At 41.8% G+C, this 15,617-nt stretch overlaps 1 pseudogene; it reads left to right on the forward strand.

Moving 5' to 3' along the window:
- Positions 1–5,303: 5,303 nt before the first annotated feature.
- On the forward strand, positions 5,304–6,673 carry LOC138929931 (Krueppel-like factor 4 pseudogene; annotated as a pseudogene).
- The last annotated feature ends 8,944 nt before the right edge of the window (positions 6,674–15,617 follow it).

Here is a 15,617-nt window from a genome sequence, read left to right on the forward strand (position 1 = left end):
CATTAGCAGACAGGCTGCACAAATCCATACCAAATCAACAGACATCCCAAAACTTAATACTGGATATGGCTCTGCCTTTCAGAGAGACGAGATCCAGCTCCATCCACAGGCAAAAGTCCCTCAACCAGCAAACCTTCACAAGGCACTGTTCCAACTCCACACACTGGAGGCAGACTCCACAATTAAGAACTACAACCTTCCAGTCTGCAGAAATGGGACCCCAAGCAAAGTAAACTAAACAAAATGACAACAGAAAAATATGCAGCAAGTGAAAGAACAAGGTATAAACCTACCAGAACAAGCACATGAGGAGGAAATAGGGAATCTGCATGAAAGAGAATTCCAAATAATCATAGTAAAGATGATCCAAAACCCTCAAAACAAAATGGAGGCATGGATAAGTAGACTGAACACATGGATAAAGAAAATGGAAGAAATGTTTAAAAAGGATATAGAAGAATTAAAGAATAAACAATCAACCATGAACAATGCAATACTGAGATTAAAAATATACTAGAGGGAACCAACAGTGGAGTAACTGAAGAAGAATGGGTAAGTGAGCTGGAAGATTGAATGGTGGAAATAACTGAAGCAGAGAAGAATAAAGAAAAAAGAATGAAATGAAATGAGGACAGCTTCAGAGACCTCTGGGACAACTTTAAGAGCCCCAACATTTGAATCATAGGTATCTCAGGAGAGACAAAAGGAAAGGGCATGATAAAATATTTAAGGGGATTATAGTCAAAAATTCCCTAAAATGGGAAAAGAAATAGACACCCAAGTGCAGAAAGCCCAGAGAGTTCCCTACAGGACAAAATCAAGGAGAAATATGCCAAAACATATATTAATCAAACCAACAAAGTACAACACAAGGAACAAATATTAAAAGCAGCAAGGAAAAAGCAAAAATAACATACGAGGGGATCGCCATAAGGCTAACAGATGATCTCTCAACAGAAACCCTGCAGGACAGAAGAAAATGACAGGACATACTTAAAGAGATGAGAGGGACAAACCTACATCCAAGATTACTCTATCCAGCAAGAATCTCATTCAGATTTGAAGGCGACATAAAAGATTTAGAGACAAGCAAAGCAGCACTACCAAACCAGCTCCTCACCAAATACTAAAGGAACTTCTCTAGACAGAAAACACAGAAAAGACTGAACAAAAAACCCCCAAAACAAAAATTAAATGGTAACAGAATCATGTGAAATACCAAGCTGGATGAATCACAAGCAGGAATCAAGGTTGCTGGAAAAATATCAATAACCTCAGATACACAGATGACATCACCCTTATGGGAGAAAGTGAAGAGGAACCAAAAAGCCTCTTGATGAAAGTGAAAAAGGAGAGTGGAAAAAGTTGGCTTAAAACTCAACATTCAGAAAATGAAGATCATGGCATCTGGTCCCATCACTTCATGGGAAATAGATGGGGAAACAGTGGAAACAGTGACAGGTTATTTTCTTGGGTTCCAGAATCCAAAATCAGAGTAGAAATAAATGAATAAGAAGTGAAGGAGACTATAGAAAAAATCAATAAAACTAAAAGCTGGTTCATTGAGAATATGAACAAAATTGACAAACCATAAGTCAGGCTTATCAAGAACAAGAGCAAGAAGACTTAGTAAAATTAGAAATGGAAAAGAAGTTACAATGAACAACACAAAAATATAAAGGATCATAAGAGAGCAACTATATGGCAATAAAATGAATAACACGGAAGAATGGACAAATTCTTAGACAAGTATAACCTTCCAAAACTGAACCAGGAAGAAACTGAAAATATGAACAGACCAATCACAAACATGGAAATGAAAACTGTAATAAAAAATCTTCCAACAACAACAACTACAAAAAGCCTGGTAGTTCCCTGAGAGAGGGACTGCAGCTGCAAGTGTGCAGATCACAGAGGCTGTGACCCCCAGAGGCAGGAGCCGCCAAGTTCCCCTCCCTGCCCCTCAATCACTCCACCCAGCCACCTGCCATCGGCCAGCATCCATGGTAGCAGGTGCCTAGTGCAGCCCCCCATACCCCACGCCCACCATCACCACCCCATCAACGGATCCATGCGTCCATGGCCAGTCTCACCTGGCATCGCAGTCTGCCTGTCACAGCCCCAGTGCCCATGGTGATGGCCCAGATGACGGCAAAAGCAGCAGGGGATGCTGCTGAGTTGAAGACAGCACAGCTTGCCTACCAGACCTACTCACTTGCCTTGCTGCTTGTCTATGTTTACGAGTTCACAACTTTTCTAAGACCTTTTGTACACAAGTTCAGTTCAGTTCAGTTGCTCAGTCGTGTCCGACTCTTTGTGACACCAAGAATCGCAGCACGCCAGGCCTCCCTGTTCATCACCATCTCCCGGAGTTAACTCAGACTCACGTCCATCAAGTCTGTGGTGCCATCCAGCCATCTCATCCTCGGTCGTCCCCTTCTCCTCCTGCCCCCAATCCCTCCTAGCATCAGAGTCTTTTCCAATGAGTCATCTCTTCTCATGAGGTGGCCAAAGTACTGGAGCTTCAGCTTTAGCATCATTCCTTCCAAAGAAAACCCAGGGCTGATCTCCTTCAGAATGGACTGGTTGGATCTCTTTGCAGTCCAAGGGACTCTCAAGAGTCTTCTCCAACACCACAGTTCTAAAGCATCAATTCTTCAGCGCTCAGCCTTCTTCAAAGTCCAACTCTCACATCCATACATGACCACAGCAAAACCCATAGCCTTGACTAGACGGACCTTAGTCGGCAAAGTAATGTCTCTGCTTTTGAATATACTATCTAGGTTGGTCATAACTTTTCTTCCAAGGAGTAAGAGTCTTTTAATTTCATGGCTGCAATCACCATCTGCAGTGATTTTGGAGCCCCAAAAAATAAAGTCTGACACTGTTTCCACTGTTTCCCCATCTATTTCCCATGAAGTGATGGGACCAGATGCCATGATCTTGCTTTTCTGAATGTTGAGCTTTAAGCCAACTTTTTCGCTCCCCTCTTTCACTTTCAACAAGAGGCTTTTAGCTCCTTTTCCTTTTCTGCCATAAGGGTGGTGTCATCTGCATACCTGAGGTTATTGATATTTCTCCCAGCAATCTTGATTCCAGCTTGTGTTTCTTCCAGTCCAGCGTTTCTCATGATGTACTCTGCATAGAAGTTAAATAAGCAGGGTGACAATATACAGCCTTGATGTACTCCTTTTCCTATTTGGAACCAGTCTGTTGTTCCATGTCCAGTTCTAACTGTTGCTTCCTGACCTGCATACAGATTTCTCAAGAGGCAGGTTAGGTGGTCTGGTATTCCCATCTCTTTCAAAAGTTTCCACAGTTTATTGTGATTCACACAGTCAAAGGCTTTGACATAGTCAATAAAACAAAAATAGATGTTTTTCTGGAACTCTCTTGCTCTTTCCATGATCCAGCTGATGTTGGCATTTTGATCTCTGGTCCTCTGCCTTTTCTAAAACCAGCTTGAACATCAGGGAGTTGTTCACGGTTCACGTATTGCTGAAGCCTGGCTTGGAGAATTTTGAGCATTACTTTACTAGCATGTGAGATGAGTGCAATTGTGCAGTAGTTTGAGCATTCTTTGGCATTGCCTTTCTTTGGGATTGGAATGAAAACTGACCTTTTCCAGTCCTGTGGTCACTGCTGAGTTTTCCAAATGTGCTGGCATATTGAGTGCAGCACTTTCACAGCATCATCTTTCAGGATTTGAAACAGCTCAACTGGAATTGCATCACCTCCACTAGCTTTGTTTGTAGTGATGCTTTCTAAGGCCCACTTGACTTCACTTTCCAAGATGTCTGGCTCTAGATTAGTGATCACATCATCATGATTATCTGGGTCGTGAACATCTTTTTTGTACAGTGCTTCCGTATATTCTTGCCACCTCTTCTTAATATCTTCTGCTTCTGTTAGGTCCATACCATTTCTGTCCTTTATCGAACCCATCTTTGCATGAAGTGTTCCCTTGGTATCTCTAATTTTCTTGACGAGATCTCCAGTCTTTCCCATTCTGTTGTTTTCCTCTATTTCTTTGCATTGATCGCTGAAGAAGGCTTTCTTATCTCTTCTTGCTATTCTTTGGAACTCTGCATTCAGATGCTTATATCTTTCCTTTTCTCCTTTGCTTTTTGCCTCTCTTCTTTGCATAGCTATTTGTAAGGCCTCCCTAGAGAGCCATTTTGCTTTTTTGCATTTCTTTTCCATGGGGATGGTCTTGATCCCTGTCTGCTGTACAATGTTACGAACCTCATTCCATATTTCATCAGGCACTCTATTTATCAGATCTGGGCCCTTAAACCTATTTCTTACTTCCACTGTATAATCATAAGGGATTTGATTTAGGTCATATCTGAATGGTCTAGCAGTTTTCCTTACTTTCTTCAATTTAAGTCTGAATTTGGCAATAAGGAGTTCATGATCTGAGCCACAGTCAGCTCCTGGTCTTGTTTTGTTGACTGTATAGAGCTTCTCCATCTTTGGCTGCAAAGAATATAGTCAATCTGATTTCGGTTATGACCATCCGGTGATGTCCATGTGTGGAGTCTTCTCTTGTGTTGTTGGAAGAGGGTGTTTGCTATGACCAGTGCGTTTTCTTGGCAAAACTCTATTAGTCTTTGCCCTGCTTCATTCTGCATTCCAAGGCCAAATTTGCCTGTGACTCCAGGTGTTTCTTGACTTCTACTTTTGCATTCCAGTCCCCTAGAATGAAAAGGACATCTTTTTTGGGTGTTAATTCTAAAAGGTCTTGTAGGTCTTCATAAAACCGTTCTACATCAGCTTCTTCAGCATTACTGGTTGGGGCATATAATTGGATAACTATGGTATTGAATGGTTTGCCTCGGAGACGAACAGAGATCATTCTGTCGTTTTTGAGATTGCATCCAAGTACTGCATTTCGGACTCTTTTGTTGACCATGATGGCTACTCCATTTCTTCTGAGGGATTCCTGCCCACAGTAGTAGATGTAATGGTCATCTGAGTTAAATTCACCCATTCCAGTCCATTTTAGTTTGCTGATTCCTAGAAAGTCGACGTTCACCCAAAGGGAACTCACGTACACCCATGGTGAGTTCATGTTGATGTATGGCAAAACCAATACAGTATTGTAAAGTAAAATAAATAAAATAAAATAAAAAAATAAAAATGCTTTTATATTTAATCCAAAGAAGAAGGATCTTAGGCAATTGGGGGTTTTGGTTTTGGCTTCATTTCTAAGTCTTCTTTTCCTCTTTGTTCACTTTGGGGTTCAGGTACCCCCACTGCTTCAGACTTCCAAGGCTTTTGGGGCCCCCACATTAATAAGGCAGCCACTTGGTGAGTCTGACATGGCTTTCAGTGACACGCTGCTCCCATCCTTCTCCACATTCAAGTCCAGCCCAGCGGGAAGGTAGAAGACACTGTGTCCAGCAGGTGCCCCAAATAGCCACTGATGGCAGGAGCTCTCCTACGTGAACTGACTTCCCCTGGTGCTTCTTGGCGGCAGTGACTGTGGCCACCAGTCTGGAGAGTGGCAGAATCAGTGGGGCTTGTGGCAGCAGCAATGTGGCTCTCCTACCCTGGAGGGAGATGGAGGAGTTCGGTGATTTCCAGGACCTGGACTTTATCCTTTCCAACTCTCTGTCCCATCAGGAGTCAGTGGCCACCACGGTGTCCTCATCAGCATCATCCTTGTCCTTCCCAATGAGTAGCAGTTCTGCCAGTTATCCCTCCACCTGCAGCTTCAGCTATCGAATCAGGACAGGTATGGCGCCAGGCAGCTCCAGTGGCAGCCTCCTCTATGGTGGTGAGTCTGCACCCCCTCCAACACTCCCTTCAACCTGGCAAATATCAGCGACATGAGCCTCTCTGGCAGTGAGCTCCCACAGCCCAAACTGGACCCAGTGTACATTCTGCCACAGCAGCTGTAGTCGCCAGGTTGGCAGGTTGATGGGCAAGTTTGTGTTGAAGGCATCACTGAGTGTTCCTGGCAGTGAGTAAGGCAGCCCATTGGTCATCAGTGTTAGCAAAAGCAGCCAGGATGGCAGCCACCTGGTGGTGGTGGTGGCGCCCTATGGCAGTGGGCCACTGTGCAGTTGCCCTAAGTTCAAGCTTGGACCCCCTCTCAGCAATGGCCACCAGTCTCATGTACATGACTTTCCTCTGGGGTGGCAGCTCCCCAGCAGGACTACTCTGACACTGGGTGCCCAGGAGCTGCTGAGCAGCAGAGACTGTCATCCTATCCTGTGGCTCCCTTCCCCACTCATCCCCCAGGCTTCCATCCCCACCCTGGGCCCATCCACCCTTCCTTTCTGCTTGACAAGATGCAGCCACTAGTCCCACTGCTCCATTACCAAGGACTCATACCACCCAGTTCCTGCATGCTGGAAGAGTCCAAGCCAAAGAAGGGGAGAAGGTTGTGGCCCCAGAAAACTATGGCCACTCACACTTGTGATTACAGAGGCTACAGCAAAACCTACATGAAGAGTTTTCATCTCAAGGCACACCTCCACACCCACACAGGTAATGTACCTTACCACTGTAACTGGGATGGCTGTGGGTGGAAGTTTGTTCACTCAGATGAACTGACCAGGCACTACTGCAAACACACCTGGCATGACCCCTTCCGGTGCCAGTATGGGGCGGGGCATTCTCAAGGTCGGACTACCTCACTTTACACATGAAGAGACACTTTTAAATCCCCAAACAGTGGATGTGACCTGCACTGCCAGAAGAGAATTCAGTGTTTTTAATATTTCATATTGTCTTCCTGGTGAGGAGAGGAACCCAGCTGGAAAGCACTATAATCATGGTCAAGTTCCCAACCAGTCAACTTGTGAATGGATAATCAGGAGACAGTAGGAAATCAAAAGACAAACAAACAAGCAAAACAAATAAAAAACAAAACATTAAAAAAAAGATGGGGTCTGTGGCTGGATCTTCTATCATTCCAATTCTAAATCCAACTTGCATATATATTCCTGGACTTATGAATGCCAAAGAGGTGATTGGAAGTTGTGGATATCAGGGTATAAATTAGATCTGAGAGTTGAGGGGAGGGAAGACCAGAATCCACTGAATTGGTTCAAGTTGGTGATGGACAGGGAGGCCTGGCGTGCTGCGATTCATGGGGTTGCAAAGAGTTGGACACGACTGAGCAACTGAACTGAACTGAACTGAATATAAGAAAAAACATCATCTTGTGTTCTCCTTGCATTCTAAAAGCCATTATTATGACCTTAGAAGAGGACAAAATTCAAGTACAGAAAATGTTTTTAATAGCCTAAATGATGGTGCTTGGTAAGTCTTGGTTCTAAACATACCAAGTGAAGCCAGAGTTCATAAACTACTACATACTTTGACAAGGAAAATTTACTTTTGCCTTCTGAGCTATGTTTATGGCCTAAGTCAGAAAAATACACTTGGTTTACTTTAAATCTTTTTATACAGACAGTCTGTTATGCATTGTGGTTTCATATGTGCAATAATATGTACAGTGGTTTATTCCCAAGTATACCTTTAAGCAGAACAAATTTTTAAATATAGTCTGCCTTAATAAATATGTAATATAAATTTAAGCAACCTTCCATTTTGTATATTTGTAAACTGTAAAGAAAAAAATTAACATTTTGTAGAATTCATATTTTGCATATTCAAGATGAGAATTAAGTTTAAATAAACCTGTAATATTTTATCTAAAAATAAAAAAAGCCCAGGGCCAGATGGCTTCACAGGTGCATTTTACCAAAAGTTTAGAGAAGAGCTAACACCTATTTTGCTCAAACTCTTCCAGAAAATTGAAGAGGAAAGAACATTTCCAAACAAGGCCACCATCACCATAATACCAAAATCAGACAAAGATGCCACAAAAAAAAAAAGAAAGAAAGAAAGAAAGAAAATAAAGAAAAGAGAGACAGAAAATTATAGGCGGATGTTACTGATGAACATAGATGCAAAAATATTCAAATATTCTAGGAAAAAGAATCCAACAACACATTAAAAGGTCATACAGGGGGTGGTCCTCAGAAGGTGGAGGAATAGGATGGGGAGACCACTTTCTCCCCCACAAATTCATCGAAAGATCATTTGAATGCTGAGCAAATTCCACAAAACAACTTCTGAATGCTGGAGGACACCAGGCACCCAGAAAGGCAGCCCATTCTCTCTGAAAGGAGGTAGGACAAAATATAAAAGATAAGAAGAGAGACAAAAGAGTTAATGATGGAGACCCATCCCAGGGAGGGAGTTGTGAAGGAAGAGAAGTTTCCAAACACCAGGAAACCTTCTCACCAGTGGGTCTCTGGGGAGGGAATCTCAGAAGGCAACATAACCAGGAGGAAAAATAAATAAACAAACCCCATAGATTATGTGCCTAACTGCAACTCCCAGGGGAGAAGTAGCCCAGACGCTCGAGTCCACCACCGGCAAGTGGGGGCTGAACGGGGAGGTGTGGGCTGTGTTGCCTAGGGTAAGAACCAGGCCAGAATGCCCTGAGGGCAATCTAAGGGAGCTAACATGAGATAGCAACCCAAACCTTGGGAGACCCAGAGAGAGAGAGAAGAAAAAAAGAGAGGAAAGAGAGAGAGAACTTTCCCACGAAAAGCTCTAACCTAAGGCACTGCTCGCCCGCTCACAGAACAAAGGACTGAGTGAATAGCAGAGGAGAGCTAGCCAGCTGCGGACCGCCCCCTCCAACCCCCTCGCCAGAGGCAGAGAGGGCAGCAGGCGACAGCCAGAGCCAAAAGATGAGGGGCAATCTTGGCCCCAGAAATGCCATCCTCCAACAAACTGGGAGCAGGCTCTCAGTTGCTAACTTGGTCTTCCTGGGATCCTGGACGGTTGACATCCCCCAGAGGGTTGCAGTCAGAAATCAGCTCCAAAGAGGAGACATATGGCACATCTGAGATGGCGCTCTTGCTGTGCCTCCAGGAAATTGAGCAGCTGGGACCGGGGAGATGATAAGATGCACAATCCACCTGGGAGAGTTCAGTCACCAAGAATCTGGTCACCTGAGCTGCTTGCACCCGTGAAGGGTATAAAATGCAGGCCCAACCACGTCTGTGCCTTTTTGCTGCTGCTGCTGCTGCTAAGTTGCTTCAGTCATGTCCAATTTTGTGTGACCCCATAGACGGCAGCCCACCAGGCTCCCCCATCCCTGGGATTCTCCAGACAAGAACACTAGAGTGGGTTGCCATTTGGAGTACTGGAAAACCTGAACCTGAGTGGCTTAGACCTGGGAAGTGCATGCAATCCAGGGCCCACTTTAGACAGTTCCCCTGTAGAGCAACCTGGAGCCTGAGCAGTGTAGACCAGGAAAGCACATGTGCCATGAGTGGGGGCAAACCCAGTGTGGCCAAGACACTGCAAGCACTCCCCACACACACCAGCGATATTTGTTTTCAGTGTTCCTCTCTCCCCACAGCACAACTGAACAAGTGAGCCTAAATAAGATACCACCTTCGCCCCCTTGTGTCAGGGTGGAAATTAGACACTGAAGAGTCTTGCAAACAGAGGAAGCCAAAATAAAGTAAGAAGAGGGAACTTATTTGGAAGTGACAGGTACAACAGATTAAAACCCTGTAGTTAGCACTGACTACATTGGAAGGGGTCTATAGACATTGAGAAGAAGTATAAGCTGGAACAAGTAACTATCTGAAACTGAACTGACCCCACACTGCCCACAATAGCTCCAGAGAAATTCCTAGATATATTTTACTATTATAATTTTTCAATTTTTTAAATTTTAAGTTCTTTATCACTCCTTCAATTTTCATTTTTATAACCTACTCAGTTCAGTTCAGTTCAGTTGCTCAGTTATGGCCCAATCTTTGCAACCCCATGAATCACAGCATGCCAGGCCTCCCTGCCCATTACCTTGTGAAAAAGACCCTATTTTTAAAGCAAACTCTAAAGACTCCACCAGAAAATAACTAGAGATAGTCAATAAATATAGTAAAGTTGCAGGATATAAAATTAACACACAGAAATCCTTTGCATTCTTATACACTAACAATGAGAAAACAGAAAGAGAAATTAAGGAAACAATCCCATTCACCATTGCAATGAAAAGAATAAAATACTTAGGATTCAATCTACCTAAAGAAACAAAAGGCCTATATGTAGAAAACTATAAAACACTGATGAAAGAAATAAAAGATGACACAACTAGATGGAGAAATATACCATGTTCATGGTCAGAAGGATCAACATATTGAAAATGAGCATACTACCCAAAGCAATCTATAGATTCAATGCAATCCCTATCAAGCCACCAACGGTATTTTTCAGAGAACTAGAACAAATAATTTCACAATTTGTATGGAAATACATAAAACCTCGAATAGCTAAAGCAATCTTGATAAAGAAGAATGGAACTGGAGGAGTCAACCTGCCTGACTTCAGACTATACTACAAAGCAACAGTCATCAAGACAGTATGGTACTGGCACAAAGACAGAATTATAAATCAATGGAACAAAATAGAAAGGCTCAGAGATAAATTCACACACCTATGGACAGCTTATCTTTGACAAAGGGGGCAAGAATATAAAATGGAGAAAAGACAATCTCTTTAACAAGTGGTGCTGGGAAAACTGGTCAGCCACTTGTAAAAGAATGAAACTAAAACACTTTGTAACAAAAATACATGCAAAATAGATTAAAGATCTAAGTTTAAGACCAGAAACTATAAAACTCCTAGAGGAAAACATAGGCAAATCACTCTCTGACATAAATCATAGCAGGATCCTCTATGACCCACCTCCCAGAGTAATGAAAATTAAAGCAAAAATAAACAAATGGGACTTAATTAAGCTTAAAAGCTTTTGCACAATGAAGGAAACTATAAGCAAGGTGAAAAGACAAACTTCAGAATGGGGGAAAATAATAAGAAATTAAGCAATTGACAAAGAATTAATCACAAAAATATACAAGGAGCTCCTGCAGCTCAATTGCAGAACAATAAACGACCCAATTGAAAAATAGGCTGAAGAACTAAGCAGATATTTCTCCAAAGATGATATACAGATGGGTAACCAACACATGAAAAGATGCTCAAAATCACTCATTATCAGAGAAATGCAAATCAAATGCACAGTGAGGTACCATCTCATGCTAGTTAGAATGGCTGCTATCAAAAAGTCAACAAACAATAAATGCTGGAGTCAGTGTGGAGAAAAGGGAACCCTCTTACACTGTTGGTGGGAATGCAAGCTAGTACAGCTACTCTGGAGAACAGTGTGGATATTCCTTAAAACCTGGAAATAGAACCGCCACACAATCCAACAGTCCCACTTCTGGGCATATTGTCTGAGGAAACCAGAATTGAAGGAGACACATGTACCCCAGTGTTCATCGCAGCACTGTTTACAATAGCTAGGACTTTGAACCAACCTAGATGTCCATTGGCACACAAACGGAAAAGAAAGCTGTGGTACATATACACAATGGAATATTACTGAGCTATTTAAAAGAATGCATTTGAATCAGTTCTAATGAGGTGAATGTAACTGGAGCCTATTATACAGAGTGAAATAAGTCAGAAGGAAAAACACCAATACAGTATATTAACGCATATATATGGAGTTCAGAACAATGGTAACAATGACCCTATATGCAAGACAGCAAAAGAGACACATATGTAAAGAACAGACTTTTGGACTCTGTGGGAGAAGGTGAGGGTGGGATGATATGAGAGAATAGCATTGAAACATATATATCACCATATGTGAAATGATTCACCACTCCAGGTTTGATGCATGAGACAGGGTTCTCAGAGCTGATGCACTGGGATGACCCTGAGGGATGGGATGGGGAGGGAGGTGGGAGGGGGGTTCAGGATGGGGAACACATGTACACCCATGGCTGATTCATGTCCATGTATGTCAAAAACCACTACAATATTGTAAAGTAATTAGCCTCCAATTAAAATAAATAAATAAAAATTTTAAAAAAGATCATACATCATGATCAAGTGGGCTTTATCCCAGGCATACAAAGATTGTTTATTATATACAAACCAATCACATATTAACAAATTGAAAGATTAAAAACTACATGATCATCTTAGCAGATGCTGAGGTAGCCATTGACAAAATACAACACCTATTTATGATAAAATCTCTCCAGAAAGTAGGGATGCTGCTGCTCAGTTGCTTCAGTCGTGTTCAACTCTGTGCAACCCCATAGATGGCAGCCCACCGGGCTCCCCTGTCCCTGGGATTCTCCAGGCAAGAACACTGGAGTGGGTTGCCATTTCCTTTTCCAATGCATGAAAGTGAAAAGTGAAAGTGAAGTTGCTCAGTTGTGTTTGACTCTTCACAACCCCAAGGACTGCAGCCTACCAGGCTCCTCCATCCATGGGATTTTCCAGGCAAAAGTACTGGAGTGGGGTGCCATCACCTTCTCTAGAAAGTAGGGGTAGAAAGAATATATTTCAACACAATAAAAGCTATATATGACAAGCCAACAGCAAACATTGTCCTGAGTGGTGAAAAACTGAAAGCATTTCCTCTAAATACAGGAACAAGACAAAGGTACCCAGTCTCACCACTATTGTTCAACATAGCTTTGAAAGTCATAGCCGCAGCAACCAAACAAGAGAAATAAATAAAAGGAATAAAGATTGGAAAAGAGAATTAAAACTTTCAATGTTTGCAGATGACATTATTCTCCAAATAGAAAACTATAACAATGCCACCAGAAAACTACTAGAGCGAATTCATCAATTAATATAGTAAAGATGCAGAATATAAAATTAATACACAGAAATCCCTTGCATTCTTTTATACTAACAATCAAAAGGTAGAAAGTAGAAAGAGAAATTAAGGAAACAATCCCTTACACGACTGCATCAAGAAGAATAAAATACATAGGGATAAATTTACCTAAAGAGACAGAATACTTGTATGAAGAAAACTATAAGACACTGATGGAAGTAATCAAAGATGAAACAAAGGGATGGAGAGATATACCACGTTCTTGGATTGGAAGAATAAATACAGTGAAAATGACTATACTACTGAAAGCAATCTATAGATTCAATGCTGCTGCTGCTGCTGCTGCATCACTTGTCATGTCTGACTCTGTGCGACCCCATAGATGGGAGCCCACCAGGCTCCCCCATCCCTGGGATTCTCCAGGCAAGAACACTGGAGTGGGTTGCCATTTCCTTCTCCAATGCATTTCTTCAATGCAATCCCTATCAAATTACCAATAGTATTTTTCATAGCACTAGAACAAATAATTTCACAATTTGTATGGGAACACAGAAAACCACAAACAGCCAAAGCAATCTTGCGAAAGAAGAATGGTACTGTAGGAAGCAACCTTACTGACGTCAAACTAACTATGAAACTACAGTCATTAAAACAGTATGGAACTGGCACAAAAACAGAAATATAGACCAATGGAACAAGATAGAAAGCCAGGAGATAAGTCCTCATAATTATGGGCACTTTATCTTTGACAAAGGAGACAAAAATATACAATGGAGAAAGACAGTCTCTTCAGCAAGAGGTTTTGGGAAAACTGGTCAACTATGTATAAAGGAATGAAATTAGAACACCCCTTAACACCATACACAAGAGTAAACTCACTATCAATTAAAGACCTCAGTGTAAGACCAGAGACTATAAAACTCTTGGAGGAAAACATAGGCAGAACACTCTCTGACAGCAAGATCTTCTATGACCCACCTCCTAGAATAATGGAAATAAAAACAAAAATAAACAAATGGGACCTTATTAAACTTAAAAGCTTTTATACAACAAAGGAGACTATGAGCAAGATGAAAAGATGACCCTCAGAATGGGAGAAATTAATAGCAAATATCAAAACTGACAAATAATTAGTGTCCAAAATATACAAGCAACCCATGCAGCTCAATACCAGATGAAAAAAAAAATCAAAAAGTGGGCAGAAGACTTAAACAAACATTTCTCCAAAGAAGACGTACAGATCGCTAATAAACGCACAAAAAGATGCTCAATATTTCTCATTATTAGAAAAATGCAAATCAAAACTACAATGAGGTATCATCTCACACCAGTTAGAATGACAATCATCAAAAAGTCTACAAACAATAAATGCTGGAGAGGGTGTGGAGAAAAGGGAATGCTCTTACACCATTGGTGGAAATGTAAATTGATACAGCCACTATGGAGAACAGTATGGAGATTCCTTAAAAACTATCAATAAAACTACCATATGACCCAACAAATTTACTCAGCATATACCCTGAGGAAACCATAATTGAAAAAGACATATGTACCCCAATGTTCACTACAGCACTGTTTCCAATAGCTAGGATATGGAAGCAATCTAGATGTCCATCGATTAATGAATGGATAATGTAGTTGTGGTACATTTACACAATGGAATATTACTTATAAAAAGAAATACATTTGAGGCAGTTCTAACGAAGTGGATGAACCTAGAGCCTATTATACAGAGTGAAGTAAGTCAGAAAAAGAAAGACAAATATAATATATTAATGCATATACATGGAATCTAGAAAGACAGAACTGATGATCCTACTTGCAAGACAACAAAGAGGCACAGTCACTTTGGACACAGTGGGGGAAGGAGAGCATGGGATGACATGAGAAAACAGAACTGAAACATGTGCATTATCATATGTAATACAGATAGCCAGTGGGAGTTCAATGTATGATAAAGTGAAATCAAACCCAATGCTCTGTGACAACCTAGAGGAGGTGGGATGGAGAGAAATTTAGGAGGGGTGTTCAAGAGGGAGGGGACATATGTATACCTAAATGCAGATTCATGTTGATGTATGACAAAATCCATCACAATATTGTAAAATAATTATCTCTAATGAAAATATCTAGGTATGTATAAGAAAGAATGCGTGCTTGGTCACTCAGTTGTGTCCAACTCTTTGCGACCCCATGGATTGTGACCTGCCAGGCTCCTCTGTGCATAGAGTTTCCAGGGCAGGAAAGCTGGAGTGGGTTGACATTCCCTTCTCTGGGAGATCTTCCTGACCCAGGGATCTAGCTCATGGCTCCTGTGTCTGCTGTATTTGCAGGAGAATTATTACCACTGAGCCACTTGGGAAGCCAATAAGAAATACTCCTTATCAAAAATATAAGCAAACTCTAACAAAAATAATATCTTAATCACGAATATAATGCAAAATCTGGGGTAGATATATAAGCTTTCAGTTCAGTTCAGTTCAGTCGCTCAGTCGTGTCCGACTCTTTGCGACCCCATGAAACGCCTCCCTGTCCATCACCAACTCCCAGAGTTCACTCAAACTCACGTCCATCGAGTCGGTGATGCCATCCAGCCATCTCATCCTCTGTCGTCCCCTTTTCCTCCTGCCCCCAATCCCTCCCAGCATCAGAGTCGTTTCCAATGAGTCAACTCTTCGCATGAGGTGGCCAAAGTACTGGAGTTTCAGCTTTAGCATCATTCCTTCTAAAGAAATCCCAGGGCTGATCTCCTTCAGAATGGACTGGTTGGATCTCCTTGCAGTCCAAGGAACTCTCAGAGTCTTCTTCAACACCACAGTTCAAAAGCATCAGTTCTTCGGCGCTCAGCTTTCTTCACAGTCCAACTCTCGCATCCATACATGACCACTGGAAAAACCATAGCCTTGACTAGACAGACCTTTGTTGG

The sequence above is a fragment of the Ovis canadensis genome, chromosome X, assembly GCF_042477335.2.
Source record: "Ovis canadensis isolate MfBH-ARS-UI-01 breed Bighorn chromosome X, ARS-UI_OviCan_v2, whole genome shotgun sequence".
NCBI lineage: Eukaryota > Metazoa > Chordata > Mammalia > Artiodactyla > Bovidae > Ovis > Ovis canadensis.